Source organism: Melanotaenia boesemani, chromosome 10 (genome assembly GCF_017639745.1).
Source record: "Melanotaenia boesemani isolate fMelBoe1 chromosome 10, fMelBoe1.pri, whole genome shotgun sequence".
NCBI classification, from domain to species: Eukaryota; Metazoa; Chordata; class Actinopteri; order Atheriniformes; family Melanotaeniidae; genus Melanotaenia; species Melanotaenia boesemani.
In genome coordinates this window covers 29442513-29457870 of record NC_055691.1, presented here as the reverse complement: position 1 = coordinate 29457870, position 15358 = coordinate 29442513, and the positions used below count along the sequence as shown (strand labels likewise).

The following is a 15358-nucleotide window of genomic DNA, read 5'->3' as shown; positions in this document are numbered from 1 at the left end:
TCTTTAGCATTTTCCTTGTCTCTTGTGAAGCATGGTGCACGGAGCTGCAGAGAAGCAGCTTGTCACTCACTATCTCACCTGTCATTCAAGTTGACAATCTGATTGTGTCTTTTTTTGTCATGCTGTTTGTCAGTCACTATCGGATGGCATTTTTGTGCACACAGAATTGTGTGTGTTTCTGATCAGTAATTGTAGACAAAATAAATCATTCAAATTATTTCTTTGAGCAGTGTGAGCAGTGGCTGAGTAATAACGTGTGCAGTTGAACATATCAAAACGGCTTCATAGGTTTACAAAGTAACAAAGATGAAAGGTTCAACATTAATCTGTTTCTAACTACATTTGTAATGCATGCTGGACAATCTAGCCTAAAATTCTCCTCTTTTTTTAGAGTTGGGTCGATACTGATGTTATCATCGGAAATACTCACGATTCTGCGAAAAAATGAGGGGATCGTGATCAGCGAGTATTTGTCTAAACGTCATTCGATACCAAGGAAATTTTATTGGATGGTGTTTAATAATTATTTGTAACAGGAAGTTACACAATCTTGCGTGACGATGTTTTGAGTTGGCAGACGAAGAAGCAGCTGCATGTGAGTCACTGTTGTTCTAACATTTAGCATTAGCATGATGTCAGCAATTTGGCGTCATTACTTATTTTAAATTCCACTAGAAAAACAGTGACATGCCTAATATGCAGGGCTGAAGTTTGCAGAGGTGGCACAAATGTTGCAAAATTTAACACCAGCAACCCTATAAAGCATTTGGGTTGCCATCACCTTAAAAAGCATGAGGAGTTTGTTGCCTTAAAGGAAAAAGCACAACGAACCGCAGCAACAACAATCACTTTTAAAAACATGCAAAATTGACAAAAGAAAGTCAAAAGGCTAGCTGAACCACCTAAGCAGACCCTGTCCGTAGTGGAAAATGTTCCGTGAAAGTCCAATTCCAAGATTTCTTTAGTAGAAATTCTTTGATTGGAGTTTATCTACTCAACAATTTTAACGCTTTTGTGGTAATTATTTTCATGTGTTAATTGAAATTTTATAGTTTAAGCAATGCCAGGCCACTGAATAACAATAATAACAATGATATATCGCAAAGTCTACAAAAAGTGTAATTTATTTAAATTATAAATTTAAAAGATCTCTTAATAAAATAGCACAGGTATTGGATCGGTACTGTGTCGGCAGATACCCCGGGCATCGGTATCGGACAGAAAACAAAACGGAATCGGAACATCACTAGGCAAGGCAACAAAAATTTAATTGTATAGCACATTTCATGTACAAGACAATTAAATGTGCTTTACACAAAACATTAAAAGCATTACAGCGGGATGCAAGAAGCAAGTACATTAAAAACAAACTTTAAAAGAAATGAAATAAAAACAGGAATAAAATAGATTAAAAAATAGAAAAAAAATAAAGTTCCAGTGTGGGGAATTTAACAATTGTTCTGATAAAAGGAACCCAAATAAAAAGTTTTTAATCCTGATTTTAAACTGCTTAGAGTTTTAGCAGACCTCCGTAGATGATATGAATCAAATGGCCACGTGGCCAGCTGTGAGTGGACCTTCAGCCTCCGTTCATTGGTTGCAGTCGAATCTTCTTTAGAACCTTCCTAAACGAGTAAAGTAACTTGGGAGTATTTGAGTGGCAGCTGTGATAAGAGATGGTTGAATTCTTTAATTAAGGAAATGAGCTTCAGTGCTTCTTCGGTATCTCTTTTAGCATAGGAAACGCTGGAGCATCCCTCATAACAAAAAAGGGGATAATTCCATCCCACATTTATTTGCATCAGCAACTGCCAAAGCAATGCTTAGTTTATTTTCACACAGATGGAATTCATGTAGATGAATATGAAGACAGGAATGTGAACAGTGTGTGACAACAATACAGTATAGCCAGTATATAGTGACATCCCTTGGAAAGCAAACACCATTTGAGCTGAATTTCTTTGCAGGGATTTTTCAGCAATTCAAAGGAGGATCATTACACCTAGCTATCAAAGGCATAGACTGCAAAAAAAAAAAAACTGCAATAAGTAGGAGATGTAAGCTGTTAACTGGATTACCATGCTGCTACAATGGGAAGGTGGGTCCAAGGCTGTGTGATAAATGAGAAGGAAGAAACATACACTGAAGCCCTGTACAGAGAAGTCTGGTTATTCAACACACTATCAGAATGTATCAGCATGGAATATTGTTATTTCCCACTTAAAAAAAATGTTCATACAAATTTATAAAATTTAAATGCTATCCAGCACTACTGCACAGGCACACTTAGTTCATACTAATGCAGAGTAAAGCAACAGCTCTACAGTACGTCCTAGGACATGGTAAACATGCATATGGATAAGACAGTGTGACCTTGTTAGGCATCTTAGTAAATTTATTTTCTGTACCACATTAGATATTTGCATGAAACGCTTCCCTGTAGTGCTTTCAAATGCAAAATAATGCAAAAATATCCATTTAGTTTTGGTGTTCTTATTTTAGCAGCAAGATATTTTTTTTTTTTAGTATAAAGGCATTATCGGAAGGGTCCTTTAAAAGTGCTTTTGAAATTTGTCTAACACTAGTGGAATTAATCCAGGAATGTGAAATCATACATTAACTATTTATGCTATATATATATATAGATTCTCAGAAGCTGCAAGGTGAAAGGTGCCTTTAAGCTGTAAACCTCTTTCATGAAATCATCTCCTCTTGCTCATTTTGCATTGCTTAAAAAATTCTTATATTATTACCTAAGGAATTTAAAATATGATTAGTTTGACCTTTGAATTTAGTGAGTGGCTAAATTATGCAGTGTGGAGTAGACAATAATAATTGAGCTCTCCATGGTGTGATCTCAGACACATTACATTTAAAAAGAGAAGTGCAGTTTTTTAATAGTGGCAAGTTGAATAGTGATAAGTTTGAGAGTTAGAAACAGGAGAAAGGTTATGCTGGTTCCCTAAAACAACCAGTCCAGGAAGCACTTAGCCTTTGGATGTACCAATCAATCCTGCACCACTCGTCTGTTTCCTTCAGACAGAAAGATGTCTGTTGGTGTTTCTTTAGGACTTTAATGACCTAAAGTTTTGGCTTATAACTGTCACCATTCTGTCATCTTATCTTCGTGGGTTAAGACTAAATGTGACAGTGTAAAAATCACAAAGGGATTGAGTGTTTTCCTGCAGTCAGGCTCAGTTTGCCCCAACCATTACATGACACACTGCCCCCTGAAGAAAGTCCAGTTCATTGGTGACAATGCTTGTGATGCTTGTAAACCAGTTGCTTAACACAACTTGAGAACTTAGCTGTGCCCAGCATGAGAAAACTTACACTCTACAGGAACAGGAAGTTCAGCTGTCTGGGATCTAATGTAAGCTATCACCACAGTGATGTGCCTCACTTGTACAACTGGATGGCAGTAACATTAAACCTTACAGCTGATGGAGACACAAGAGACAGGCGCTGTACCTTACCACAAGAGTTCAGAAAGTTTTTAGCAAGGACTTTTTGTGCTTGCTTATTTTAGCAAAACAAAAACACCAACAACAAAAAAACAAACAGCGGCTCAATGGTCTCCAAGCCTGTTTTTCCTGTTTTTTTTTATTCACTACAACCTGTAATTTAAATGGTTTTGGGGAGATATTTGTGTAAAAGAAATCAACAAAATAATAGTAATATTTTTTTCTAAAGCAATAATTATTTCTGGCTGATGAATTCTTGGAACTGAGACAGCTCTCTTTGTCCAGTGTAACACTGATGCTGATGTGTAAATGTGGTTTTGACTGTGTAAGATCTATAGCAAAAGCAATATTGAGCTGGACTTTAAATGCCAAATGCTACCTTTTATTTGATCTGGGGACCACATATAGATGTTATTACCTCTCTAATGTTAAAATTGGGTTGTAATTCATAGTACTTAATCTTTGGATGACTAATAAACAAGCTTAGAAATGTCTCATATGGAAAAAAAAAATATGTTTCCATGTAAATGGATAAAAGCATAATCACCCAAATGAACTGTGGTATTGCTACAAACAGTTAAATAAAATTAGAGGTGGATTTCACTTAATAACGACTGAAGAAATTTATATGCTTAAAAAGCAATAACCAGCAGACCTCATGGGCTAGTTGGTAGATTTCAGCAAGTTTCCTTGGCAACCTGCTAGGGTGCAGTGCTCCTTGGCACACCCCTAAGTAACTGGTTGATGACATGCAAATTTAAGGAAACAGAGAATAAAGTGAAGGAAAGGCTGAGAGGCAGGATAAATCTGTCCAATGAAGCAAAATGTTCTCCTTCATTTAAAATCTACATAATTTTTTGTCTACTGCATGCAAGCACCGTGCTGCACCTGTTTGATGTGATTGTTTAGTCCTAGTATAGTGCTCCGTTTTGAGCTTCTGTAGAACATGCAGAGAAATAAATTGTACACTTAAAATGATGCCTATGTCAGATGAGCAGACAGAAAGTTTGGCACTGAGGAAGAGCTGGACTGCAGAATATCTTTGCAGCATCACTTTCTCTGGTATTTACAGGATTGCATATTAGTTGATGTGTGTGTAGTGCACTGCAGTGTACATAATATTTGCATTTTAGAAACGTTGTTTACCTGGTTAGCATTACCTGATCAGCATAATTGTTATAGACTTTGTTTTGTTTCAGGATTTGACACTTTGTAACCAGTTATTGCCTCAACTGCAGCATTGAATTGTTATGATGCAACCATCATAAGTAGGAGGCCCTTCCCCCTCCACCCACACACACATAAAACAATTATAAAAGCCACATATTAATGAAATAATGAGTCATATGACTCAATTTATTTTCCCTTGTACTGTTTGGGGGATAAAATCAGTAGTCTCTGCTCTGAGGTCTGGTGGTACAGCAGTAGATACTTTTCTTTTGCTTGCCAGATACTTTAGAGTAAACACAGTCGGGGAGAGTTGGCAATGTAGAATCCTTTGGGCTCTGTGTAGACATCTTACTGATAGCACTACTGCTTTGTACATATCAGTGAAGTTATAGTTGGTTTTAATAAGCCACTGCAGGGCTACTCTATTTTTGGTTCACACACACTTAAATACCAATTTGCAATATTTCCTTTTACTATACCTTTTATGCAAAATAACTTGGAATTGTTATTTTCCAAGTAGTAAAGTCATATTTTCAATTGAGGTTTCAGTAGTTATAGTTCTGTTTTAGATTAAACCTTGATGTTAATAAGTCATTCATTCCTGTCTGGGAATCGTCTGACTTTACCTCCTGGGATTTGCATGCCAACAAGTACTTGTGATCAACTTTTGATAACACAGAGGTAATCTGAGGTGTAGGGTTGTTGAATTTAATCGTTTCTACGATGCATCGTAATGCGGACATGGACAATATTGCGTCGATTCTGCAACAAAAGATAATTGATTATTGTAATATAATGTATATATTCTGCTATATGTTCTGTTTTAAAACATTAACTTAAAAACTGTAAAACTAAGTATCCCACTAGAAATACTTTCATTGTCTCAGGGAAATCACATAAGATACACATCAAAATGTAAAAAAACCGATAAGTTAGCTTATGGCTAACTTCTATGGAAAATACTATTGGAAAGCTAGCAGTTAGCATGTACAAATGGACTGAAGGGATTAGAACAACTTTGTCCATCAACAAATGTTTACCTCAACAATATTTTCTGTGTTCAGTTACAAGCTGACTAGAATACTTTCTATTCTATTCTATTCTTTTCTATTCTATTCTAAAGTAATTTAGCAGACGCTTTTATCCAAAGCGACTTACATTTGGGAGTAAGAACAACACAAGCAAGAATTCAAACAAGATGGGACATCATGATTAAGTGGTAGTCTGACTGCTGTGAGTCCAGTTGGACCAAGATGCTGTCATGTTTTTCTAGAGGTAGTGCTAATTTTTTTTTTTTTTTTTTTTTTTTTTGTAAGTCATTTTGTTTAAATACAAGATCACGAATACTTACAGCCAAATGTTTTCTGGCTATAGAGGAGAACATGAAAAACATCTTTACTTCCATATTCAGACTGAACTGACTACGGAAAGACTGAAGGGATAAAACACACTGTTTTACAGCAAGAAATTTTGATAACAATGTCACATTATAGTAATGTTTTTTGATTTTCCGGCAATGGAAAAATAAAGTTCAATAATGAAGTTGAAAATAACATCATTGTTTAGATGTTCAGTGTCAATATCTGGACATTCAAATTGATTTCTGAAATAAATATAAACAAACAGGGAGTTCATAATTATCTGACTGCTTGTATTCATTGATGAAGAAAGTAGGAATGATAAAGAAAACACATAGCAATGCATTGTGATGCATCACTAGGTCGAATCGAATTGTTGACAAGATAATCGTAATCAAATTGAATCATGAGACCAGTGAAGCTGCACAGCCCTACTGTATGACCAAATTCTGAATTTGAAGTGACTGCCACTGGTCTCATGATTCAATTTCTTGTTTAACCAGAAAAGCATAATAATGATAATAATTAGGATCACAGCATGCTTTTTCTCCATCCAATATCAGATTAATGGTCCTTTGCAGATTAGCATGTTAAAATGCCCAGTTTAAAGTAGTTTAGTTTAAACAATACATTTTTGGCTTATGCTTGTCTTTTAAATGCATAATTTCCCTCCTCCTTTACAAAAGTCCTTTTCATTGTTCCTTCTCTTCAGTTATTGAACATCATCTTTACTTCTGATATATTAGGCTTGCATAAAGAGACAGAAACAACTGAGTCAGCCTGAATTTACAGCGGAACATTGTCATTTTGTTTGAAAGTCAAAGGATGGTTAAACCAGATAGTATTGACTGCTTTTGTACAGTGACTGTACTTAGCAGGTCTGGGGAGGCTCACCTACCTTGTAGTGTTTTGCATAGTGGTGTATTTTACCCAGATGTATGTTGATGGTCTTCACTGATAATAAACTCTTGGCATATTCTGTTATATTATTCAACTTCTGTTGGCAAACAGAGAACAGAGAGAGTTGAAATTCTAAAAGAATTCTGGTGAAAAAATTTGTTTCCCAAATATTTCATTGTTGGAGGCTTATCTTAAGGCTGTTCATTTGCAATTTTACCAGGCTACCATTGCATATGAACAGCCTTGTCACACATTTTCTTTTTAAATTAGAGTAAATTTAGCTGTCTTCCTACATATAGTTTTTTTTCTACATGTGCAATAGACCAAAAATCCAGTTTCTGTCACTGAGATGTCTGTTTCACTTCTTCTCAAACAGACTTACCAGCTTACACCTTTGCTTTCTGCCACACGTTCTGTGGTAACATGCCACTGTAGTGCAAATTAAACTCAACTAGTCAGATCAAATGGACAGCATGCATCACGCATCGTTGTCCATAATTACAGAAATTCGCACCTCAGCATTTTCTTTGTGAATACAGTGTGCAGAGTGTGTTCATGCTGTGTCTTTGAAGGTGTTTGAATCTTGATAATAGCCCATTAATCTGAGTTAATTGAATCAATGCTGTTTTCCCCTCTTTGTCTCAAGGGTGTCTAATGTAATAGTTCAGATGAACCCCCTGGGTGGTTAGTTCACTTTATGTTGTGGGATTTGCTGGTATTCTGAGGATTCCTGTGTGTAGATTAAGTTAGTTCTCTAATACCAGTAATGTGTGAGAATCAGAGAGGTTTTCAAACAGGATCCAATTTTGCACTGTAAACCATTTTCAGGTGTAGCATTTAAATGCAAAATGTCATTCTGGTACAAATATGTATGGATACTGACTGTGAGACATACAAATGGAGACATGTTGTGTTGATAATAGCTTTCCTAGGGCCAGATGTGACCTTACATTGTGCTTACTTCTAGCATCACTCTTCCAAGAAACAAGGAATAGTGTACCATACCCAGGAATAGGTGAATAAATATAAAGAAACTAAGAGGCAGAAATAAGAAAGAAACATATATAACAATTAGACTACCAGAACAGCATCTTACTGTGAGCAGCTCTTGCTATTTCAGCACATGTTTTAAAAATAATGGGAAAGTTTGGCTGTGATCCATTGCTCAGCTCTCTGGCATGTAGGTAACAGGATTAAACAGGGAAGACAGCATCTGCTTGAGATATTGGGTCCTGCCCATTAGTAACTAACAAAGTTCTGCGTTGTAACTTTTAATTTTGCTGCCCCAAAACTGTCACTGATTGTCACTCGCCATGCTAATTTGTCACTAAATATAGTAAGGAACTCAATTTGTTTGACTTACCATTTCATTTACTTGTTAAGATAAAGTTCCTCAGCATATCAAGATTAAGGAACAGCTTCTTTTCCCAACATCCTATAGCCAAGGCCTTTCCACTAATGACAAATTTAAGTCTACTTAGCAATGTAATTAACAAAGAGCTAATTGATATTAAAGAAAATTAAACTGCTTTCCATTATCCAACAGTTCACATGTTCAGAAAGGACAAAGTTATTGGAAGTAATGTTATGAAACCATTCCCTAATGAAGCATATGGGTACCTTAGATGTAAATTAGTACAGTTGGTGTATGCACGTATCAACTTTTTTGTATGTGTGGCACATCTTTTTTAAGAGAAATTGCGTGGCATGCCTCCAGTATTAAAGTGAATGTAATATGTACCCTGATGCCACTGATGTCATGTTTAATATCACATGGTGTTTGTCTCCTTCTGCACCATTACACTCTGCTCCTCTGCTGACAAAAATGTAAGGTTGTCTCTGCCTAGAGCCCTGAAGTTTTTAGATTTATTTATTTATTTGTAGTGAGAAGGTTTGTCTGATTGTTTCCTGATCTTTCTAGCTGTACCACAAAAAATGCTTTATATCTTTGGCCTGTAGGGCTGGGAGGGAGATAGTCTGGAAACAAGTTAGAAATGCAAAAATAGCATATGAAGCTGCATTTAAATACATTTTTAAAAATATTGTCAATTAGTGCTTGACGTTTAGTAACATAAACATGCTGTGAACTGAAAGATGCAGATACAAGCAAATTAAGGGTGAGTGAAAAGAGACTTGGAAAACTGTTTGCATGTAACTAATTTGTGTCTTTATGCCTGCTGCAGATATTCTATTAATGGCTCCATATATAATACAACAATGGGAAGCAGAAGATTAAACTGCATTAGTTTATTTCTCAGTAATCAATCTACTCTTATAAACCCTTAGACAGTGAAACACACATTTTGTTGGAACCAGGCTAATAGGTCAGAAACCCAAAACAGCAATGTAGTATAAGAGTATAATTTCTTTTAATAAACTGAATGAACACAAGCTTGTCTGCAGTTAAATGCAAGCACAGTAAGCACTCATACTGTTTTACCATATAGTAGTATTGCGTGACTAAACTTTATGAAATTACCTATCTATATAATCTAAATTAGAAGGAACCAAACACATGTTAGCTATACTAATGATCTGCATCTTGATATCCTTTTAGGGCATTGGTTAGGAATCTTTGCTCTCCTCACATGTGGTAGGAGGCTCAGCAGTGTTAATTACTGCATATGTCATCTGGGCAGCGACAGCCAGAGGTCTTGGGAGATAGAGACACGGCTGTGAGAGTCATTACACTCCATCATCTCAGCACTTCTCTCTTCTTCTTTCACTTCACTTCACCACCACGACTCACTCTGCTTTCTCTTTTGTGTCGATGCATCACTTTGTGTTAAAAGGCAACAACAATGTCCTGTCTCCTCCTATTGAGACTGGATGCCATCTGTGCCTGTAGATACTGCAGTCATGCACTGCTCCATGCATCATCCTTGCTTGCATGATCACAAACAAACACACACAAACAATTCATCTTAATTAGTGAGGCACTTTTAGACTGTGTTTCGAATTCAGATGTGGAATGATGTAATGTGTGTTTAGGTTTACTTTCACTTAATTGACCTGGTTGCACTTGAACGTAAATCTGCAGTGGCCTTTTTTTTAACCTTTACACTCAGAATAAGTCAAACAACAACCTTTATCTGAGTATGCTGACTATGCTGCATTTTTCCCCTCATTCATGTGGAAAACGAAAAAAATAAACAAACAACAACAACAAACTAGAATATTAAACACAAATATTGTTTAAATGCATGTAAAAAGGCAGACTTTGTCTTATCTGAGAAAAAGCAAGCACTACCACGACTTGTATATAACTTGTTCAAGTGCTGTCTTTAGACACATCTGTAAAGTCAGCTCGTAGTGTGCTCATCCTACTTATACTATTGATTTTTACATCACTGGGTGTAACTTTGTGTCCATTTTTACAGCAGACTGTATAATTGTAATATGAGGTGCATAAAGACAGATTCACACTTATAAAACCCAGTTAGCTGTAACCTCCAAATGCCCAATGATCCTAGCTTAAGCTTTAGGTCCTCTAATACAGTGATTAATTGAGATCACAACGCCTTCTCTGTCGTCCTCCACTCATTGTGCCTCAATACTTCACAAGTGTGACCTACAGTTTGTGTCTCATCTTTTTCTTTCAAGCCCAGATTCTCTTGTCCAATCATTCTCCACTTTAAGTCTCTTATTTAACCAGACAAAAAGATCATGACTTGGCCTTTGATGAAATAGTGTGAGGACCAGAGGGACACCAGAGAGAAGAAAGTAATACCTCAGGGTGTTTGTTCTCAACCAGAGTGTGAATGAGTTTGACATGGAGGCACACTAATAAAAATACAATAAAAATACAAGGCCACATGTGTAAACAAATTGGGACACAACCAGTACATCTACTTTGGTCAAGAACTGTTACTTAACATCTTTTACAAACTGCAGCTTAAATATTATGGCTACCTATCTCATTATTAAGTAACCTGCCCCACCTCCTGGATCTCTTTAGCTATTTTCTTCCTTTTCCATGGGTACAGGGAAGTATGGCATTGATAAACCAGGTGATAGTTTAAGGGCATTGTTTTATAAAAGTAACTGCATTCACATCTACAAAATGTCAAGATTTATTTAGGAGCAATAAACCACTATTGTACCTTCTGTATTTTAGCATTTTATATGGAATATGAGCATTAGCACTGTTATGCAAAGTGAGTTAAATACTACTGGGTCATAAACATAGAAAATCTCAACATTTATTTTACAACAAATAAGGCTTTTGGCTTGTCTTGGTATCACGATGATCTGTAAAATAAAAAGGGCAGGGACCAGATTTTTAAAGTAAGAGAATATAATTATGCATGGCTGAACATGGCATGCAAGAGTGGCTGATCTGGAGTGGATTTCAGTGAGGATTTAATCAAGCTGACACATGCAGATTTATCCACTCACATGCAGTAATGGATTCTGAGGCATCAAGCCTCTACCTCTGCATTTGTCATCAAGGAGTGTTAAGTGATTTAGCATAAGTGTAAAATTCTGACCGGTAGCATTGATCAGATTAAGTTTTTGTTTTAACCAAAATGCATAATCCAATTTTAAAGCAACAGTTAAAAAAAACAATCATATCTATAGACTGATGGTGAAGGAGTGTTTTCCATTCTATAAATCCTGTAAATTCCTGTAAGCCAGTTTTTGATTTTTTTTCCTGTGCTTTTGTTCTACTTTGTTTGCATTGTATTGGTTTGAATCTAAGGTACAAAGGTGGCAACTGTCTTCAGAAGTAAGCATTAAAATTTAATTATAAATTCACAGTAGTAGGGACTATGCCTGTGAAACATTTCTGTTTGACTGGAGCAAGTCACTTGACAATTCACTGCAGGAGGGACTGAGGAGCCATATGGTGTTAGTCTTGTTAAAAAAACATAAAACAAAACAAAAAAAACAAAAACACAACTGAATCAGAAATTATTTCTTATTTTCCCTTAAGGCAAAACACAATAAATTGTGTTAACTAACCAGAAAGAGAAGCCTGTGTTTGCATGATCTCCTCTAACAATGCATATTGTATATGCATTATTAGTTTTTTCACAGGAAAATACGAATAATTTTTAAATATGTGACAGAAAATGCACATTTTCCTTGTGGTTGTTTTCAAGATCACCTCGATCTTGTGTCAAAGGTAATCAAATGTTTGTTCATCCAAATATAAAATAAAAAACAAAATAAAATAAACAACAAAAAACGAATTTCCCAGCATTTTATGATTTTTTTTGTCGTGACTCTTAATGCTACCACGCTCAGTTAAAATCAAGACACAAAAATATCAAATGCATCTTGCGAAACAAATAGAAAGCATATAAGTAGAGTTAAATCCCTTTAATCTAATTCAAAATTAAAAATCATTAGAAGATGCATAAACAGCAAGGTACACAGCATGAATAACTGGGTGTCTTTGTAGCTGGTAATATACAGCAGGGCTTCTTTTCCCCATCTTACTTTAAAAAAATGACACTCTAACGAGGGAGGTTAAATATTTTCCTGCTTTCTACTGTAGTGGCAATGAATATCTAAAATTTATTAACTACATTAAATCTGAATCCTACTTTAGCCAGAATTAAATACCTTGAATGACAAGTTTTACTGATAATCGATGAGCAGCTTATCAGCATTCAGCTTGTCTGGAAGGCAGATCTTAAACTGGCTATACACACACTCGGCTTTTTCTTCTTTTAACTCTCTTTTTGTCTTATCTCTTGTAAGATCATAAGAACAGTAATAATGGTTGGATGGATCTGAGAAAGGATGGTTACCATTGTGCCTATTTGGATGCACATTGATTCAAATTGATGCATTAAATAAACTAATTAGCACAAATTTTAGACTTTGTATAGAAAGAAATGAAATGGCTGCTAAAAGGAAAACAGGAAGCATTTATTAACATAATGTCAGCACACTGGTATGCTGCTACTTAACCTTAATATTTGAAAAGCAAATAGGAACATGAGTATATAAATGTAATGCCATAGAAAGAATATATTAAAATAAAGAAGGGATTTGCTACTCAGGTGTGAATCTTTCTGCAGATGAGAGGGAAAACAGACAACAACTAAAATATGATTCTTACTGGCTCTGGCTTTTAGGAAGTAGAGATTAAGCACAGAATGTTTTGAGTGTTTGGCCTTAAAGCTAAATTTAGATCTATTAAAAAAGTTTTTTTTTTCTGTGACCTCAGAGTTTTAGAGGTAATAAGGTTATAGAGGTTATAGCTTATTTTATTGAATTTTGACTGCAACCACGCAAACTCAGACAGATACCTCCTAGTAAAACAATAAAAACATAAGCGTTTATAGAGTGTACATGAACAGTTCAGCTTATTGGAGGCTGAGGGTCAAGGTAGTAGATACATTTCAGTAAGGGCTGAATTTGTAGTGCCTGAAATCCCACATTTCACAAACCTGCTGCTAATTAAAACATCTAAGTATGGACATGGCTGCTCAGGATTCCCAATCAGATACTTACCAAACGTTAGATGATTTCATGACTTTTTGACTCCCCAGAGTCTCCTGCCAGACTGAGGAGGAAACTAAAGCCTCATCCACAGAAACAGCACTTCTATTCTTTGTCTTTTGCCTGCTCATTTGACAGTCTTGATTTTTATTTCTACTAACATACTTTTTTCTAAATCTTTGCCATTTTGTAATGACTTTAGTTTGTTGTTTTAAGAACTGTAGGAATATGCAATTTATTTAGCTTGTTATGATGTTCAAGTTCTATAAGTTATTTATGAGTGATTAAGTCAGATCAATGATCAGTAAAAGTGTTGAAATGACATATTTAAAATATGTTCATGTAGTCCTATATTAAAATCAGCTTAATAAAGAACAAACTTGTGATAACAAGATGAAAATGTTGAGTTTATGCAGGTTCGTCTGTATGTGTTTGTGTGTCTGTATGCGTGTGTCGGTATGATTTATTTACAGTTTCGGTTAATAGAAATTGCCCTAAAACAATAACTCAACTGAAGCTATAACTTCCAAACACTGAGAACCTGCTCCAAACAGTATTCCCTAAATAACATTGTGTGTGTGTGTGTTCCTGTAGGCATACTTCCATTGTTCCACTTCTCCAGTTAAACATCAGTATGGTGGTGACGTCACGTTTAATCTTTCGCTTTGTTTTACTCATACGGTCTTTGTTTTCACCGCAGCAAAAAGCTCCGTTCTGCTTGAAATTCAGAAGCACTTATGAAAAAGCTTATTGTGCTTATTGCCTCACTTGATCACAAAATCGTTTTGCTACAGTAAAACAGTTTGATTTAGAAAACAGTAATGATAATGCATGCTACAGTGGAGTTGAGCTGGAGGTGCGGCTACTTTGAGTAAAGATACTGCCCAGTGCTATTTATGCAGCAAGTACCATTACAAATTATTACAGGTAAAATGAGGCTCTGTGAAATAAAGGGAGGTAAAATCATTTCAGACCCTGCTCATCCAAATCACCACTTTTATGACCTGCTGCCCGCTGGCTGGCACTTCAGATTTCTGAACACCAGAGCATCCAGACACAAGAGGAACTTATTACCTCAGGCCATTTCCCTCATCAGTCAGCTAACTAGCTACTGATGGGACTGCTTCACATCTTCTCTAACTATGCTCTGTTTTAGTACTTCCTGAACAATAATATAGATACCCTATTTATCATAATTTACACTTTAAATGCTGTATTTCATTTAATATCCATTGCAGCTCTTAAAAAACTGCATTATGTTCATATCTGTTAATAATTAATCCTTTAGAAGGTGCACTTTGGCAATCCATAGAATCCAGTGTTTCTGTAGTACCTGTTGGATGTTAGACTTCTTATAAAGACCTTTATATCATACCTGGAAATAAACCTTTTTCTGATTCTAATTCATTTTCACCCTCAAATTTACTATCTGAGTGTTATAGTAGGTTAATTTGATTTAGTTTGAAGAGTTTTTTTGTCTTTTAAAAGCAGGGTAAGCTTTTTAAATGGATGCACTGCTGTGCATCTGCTTGTAGGCATCAGCATTTAGTTATTAGTTCAGTTGTATTGCAGTGAGAAGATGTAATTTTTCATCAGTTATGTGACTCAGAGTTGTGCTTCTGCGTCGATAATGCAGGCTGCAGTGATGGATTTATTGTGGATTTTTGCACTCTCTCTGCATTTCCTCTATCTCTCTCTATTTGCCATCTGTGGCATAGACTTCACAATGTGGTAACTGTAGGGAGATGCTTAGCCATGCCATAACAATTATAGCACTCTATTTTGAAAAAGCCGGTAGCATGAGGATATTCATTAGATAGGCAATTATTTCATCTAAATAAGCTTATAAGAACACAGTTATAATTTGGACTGATGTGGATTTGTTTTCACTGAATCACTATGAATTGGCATGAACTGATTGTCTTTAAATGATCCTTCAGATGATTTTGTTGTAAATGGGCGCTATACAAATAAAGCTGAATTGAATTTTATTGGGCAAAGTATCAAATT

The 15358-nt window shown here is 35.6% G+C and overlaps 1 protein-coding gene across 2 annotated transcripts in view; it reads left to right on the top strand.

Annotated features, from left to right (window-relative positions):
• Positions 1-15358, top strand: part of shank3a (SH3 and multiple ankyrin repeat domains 3a) — a 197664-nt gene that overhangs the window by 65248 nt on the left and 117058 nt on the right. The gene's annotated exons all lie outside the window — the stretch shown is intronic.